The following is a 3,873-nucleotide window of genomic DNA, read 5'->3' on the forward strand; positions in this document are numbered from 1 at the left end:
TGGATTTCAATAATTAATTGTTTCGATATCTTGGTGTGTGGTGATTGATTGATATCCTAGTATGGTTGTGCTTATTCGTCTTATGTGCGTAGCTAACATATAAGATAGCGTGTTAATCTCTATTGAAGCGACAGTGAATATAGAGGTTTAGAACTTGCCATGCTAGCATAGGTTCATGTACGTGTATGCATGATTCGTAGGTAACTCTAACCGTTTTACTTGCCCTATGTAATCAAGATAGATAACTTGTTCTTAAACCGTTATGTTGTCAAATTCTATAGACATATAGGGTCTCAATATAATTGGTGCCTATTCAGCTTCTATCTCTTTTGTGGATGTTTGGTAGAATGGTACTCGTGCAACGAAAGTTGGCGTTTATCAGTTTCGTGTTATCTGATTAGTGTCATCACCATCACATGCTAAGGTTAAAAACAATAAGGCTATTGAATGAAGTATTTAATGAAGTTAGGATCCCATGTTTGTCATATATAGTAATTCAGCTTCAATTCTCTTAGTTAATGTTATTTAGTATAATCTCTTAGTTTAATAAAAACCCAATTTGTTATTTGTTTTAGCATTGAGCGATAACCATACATTGTTGCATAGGTGCATAAATTGAACTTAACCTAAACCAGTCTCTGTGGGAACGAATCTGATTTATATCTTATACTACTTGCGAACGCGTATACTTGCATGAATATTAGCGCGTGTTTTCGCCCTAACAAGTTTTTGGCGCCGCTGCCGGGGACTCGGTGTTAATTTTTAGTTTATGTGCTTGTCATCAGTGGTCGTTAAAGTTCAGTGACTCAGATTCTTTTACTTTCACAGTTTATTTGTTTGTGTTTCAGGTACTCATTACAATGGGAGATCCAGCAGCACGAACGAAAGCCTTGATGGATTTTTCTCAACCCAAGATCAATGAAATTCAATCTAGTATTGTCCGGCCAGCTATCACAGCTAATACCTTTAAGATCAAGCCTGGCATAATTCAATGGGTACAGACTTCAGTCCAGTTTGGGGGTTCTCCAACGGAAGATCCCAATACACACATTAGGGATTTCATTGAAATATGTGACACCTTCAAGTTCAACGGTGTTTCTGAAGATGCTGTGAAGCTGAGACTGTTCCCATTCTCTCTGAGGGACAAGGCTAAGAGCTGGTTACACTCTCTACCAGTTGGTTCGATTACTACTTGGGAGGATCTTGCTCAGAAATTCCTTACTAAATTCTTCCCTATGGAGAAGACAGCTGTAATCAGAAACGCTATTACTCAATTTGCGCAGCAAACGGGAGAATCGCTAAGTGAAGCTTGGGAGTGCTACAAGGAGATGCTTAGGAAGTGTCCTCATCATGGAATTCCTGATTGGATGATCATCACTTATTTTTACAATGGGTTGGGAGCACAGTCCAGACCCATACTCGATGCAGCATCAGGCGGAGCATTATGGGCAAAGAGCTATAAGGAAGCTTATGATCTAATTGAACTGATGGCTGCTAATGAATATCAGTATCTAACCCAGAGATATCCGCAGGGCAAGGTAGCAGGAGTACTTGAGGTGGATACAGCTACGGCTATCATTGCTCAACTAAAGGCGTTGTCTATGAAGATCGATTCTCTGGCTAACTATGGTGTTAAGCAGATAATTAGTGTTTGTGAGCTGTGTGCAGGTCCGCATGCGACAGAGCAATGCGCTATATCTAGCGACTCAGCTCAGTTTGTGAGCAACTTTCAGAGATCGCAGCAACCAGTTCCAGACACTTATCATCTTGACAACTGGAATCATCCCAACTTCAGCTGGAGCAACAATCAGAATGTGATGCAACAGCCATTCCAGCCGTTTGGAAATAAGCTGTTCAACTCTCTTGGTTTTCAGCAACAACTCCAACTTCAACAACAAACTCATGATGCAGGTCTATCTTCGAATGAAAAATCTGAATTAGAGGAGTTGAGGCTTATGTGCAAAAACCAGGCTCTTATATGCCAAAGCCAAGCTGTTTCTATCAAGACTCTGGAGAACCAAATAGGGCAAATTGCTAATGCCTTATTGAATCGACCACCAGGAACGCTTCCTAGTGATACAGAAGCCAATCCAGGAAAGAGGGAAGTTGAAGAACATGTGAATGCCATCACCTTAAGGTCTCGAAAGGTCGCAAGCCCCCAAATTCAGCAAGACGAAGAGCCTAAAAAATCTCAAGATTCAGAAAATGCAGTTGTGGCTGAAGAAGATGTGCAGAAGGAAGTAGAGGTGGAACCAAGGAAGACTACTGTGGAACACACTCCTCCTGAGGGTAATACAGGGGAGAAACAGATCTATCCTCCACCTCCTTTTCCAAAGAGGCTGCAGAAGAAAAATCCGGATAAGCAGTTTGAGAAGTTTTTGGAGGTGTTCAAGAAACTTCATATCAACATACCTTTCGCTGAAGCTCTTGAGCAGATGCCTAGCTATGCGAGGTTTATGAAAGGTATTCTCTCTCGGAAAGTGAAGCTCGATGACTTAGAGACCGTTGCTCTAACGGAGGAATGCAGTGCTGTGCTGCAACAGAAGTTGCCTCCGAAGCTTAAAGATCCTGGAAGCTTCACTATTCCTTGCACCATCGGAAACTTGTCGTTCGACAAGTGTTTATGTGATTTAGGAGCTAGCATCAATCTGATGCCCTTATCTATCTTCAAGAAGCTTGGTCTGCCTGAGCCGAAACTAACATACATGTCATTGCAACTAGCTGACCGTTCCATCGCTTATCCACGAGGTATAGTGGAGGATGTCTTGGTCAAGGTGGATAAACTCTTCTTCCCTGCTGACTTTGTAATTCTTGATTTCGAGGAAGATAAGAAGATTCCCATTATCTTGGGAAGACCATTCTTGGCTACAGGCCGAACTATGATCGATGTGCAAAAAGGAGAGCTTACGATGAAGGTTCATGATCAGAAGGTCACTTTCAATGTGTTCAAGGAAATAAAATTACCCACAGCTAAAGAGGAGTGCTTTAAAGTAGAGCAAATTCAGGTTTTGAATGCACCTCTGTGGAAGAGGAAGTTGGATGTGCCATTCGATTCTCTTGGGTTAGCAGAGCTGAAAATTTCTCAGGATCGTCTCGAGTCGTCTATTGAAGATGCTCCTACACTTGAGCTCAACCCACTGCCAAATCACTTGAGTTATTCATTCTTAGGTGCACCCCCTGACAAGGGGTTGGGATATATCTTTGATGATGTAGAGGGTAGCCGAACGGGTCCTCCAGTGCCTATAGAGGGTTCTTCTCATGTGCAGCAGGTAGTTGATGAAAGGAATATGTCCTAAGTCCAATCATGTATTAGGATTTAGGAATAACTTTTATGTAATCTGTTTTTAATTTCATTGATATTAATAAAGACTTGTTTTGTTTTTATTACGGGCTTTATCTATTTAAGTGTTTAAATAAGATATACCATAGTTTAGAGTAAAACTTTTTATGGATTATGATGAGATCATAATAGTGAGACCTAAAAAGATGATAACTCTAAACTTAAATAGTTCCTGGTCATAGGATTACTAACTGATAATTAATAATCCGCAAAGATCGGTACATACTATGCTTGCTTCATTATGAAGGATGTCTGTTCTCATAGACATTTGTGTGGTGACACTATAGCTAGTATGTAGGTGCTTATTATGGAATAAGTTCACTAAACATGACTCGCCCAGCTGAACAACTGATGGAGTTCACTCACGTGTCAGCAGTTGTTCGCTTAGTGATAGTTGTACAAGTATCCTTAGACTTGAGGTCATCATAGTCATCTTGTGTACACTGAACTATGCTTTGGTTTAGTTCTTAGTCTCCAGGGACAATTATTAGGGCTCTTCTGGGTATAGGAATTTGTACACAAAGATAGTGTAT

General features: G+C 40.6%; 1 non-coding gene across 1 annotated transcript; it reads right to left on the bottom strand.

Annotated features, from left to right (window-relative positions):
* Positions 1 to 1,250: 1,250 nt before the first annotated feature.
* On the bottom strand, positions 1,251 to 1,357 carry LOC141663145 (small nucleolar RNA R71). Its single transcript, XR_012551229.1, has one exon. It is a non-coding gene; the product is annotated as a small nucleolar RNA R71 (small nucleolar RNA).
* Between the last annotated feature and the right edge of the window lie 2,516 nt (positions 1,358 to 3,873).

Source organism: Apium graveolens, chromosome 5 (assembly GCF_009905375.1).
Source record: "Apium graveolens cultivar Ventura chromosome 5, ASM990537v1, whole genome shotgun sequence".
Classification (NCBI taxonomy): domain Eukaryota; kingdom Viridiplantae; phylum Streptophyta; class Magnoliopsida; order Apiales; family Apiaceae; genus Apium; species Apium graveolens.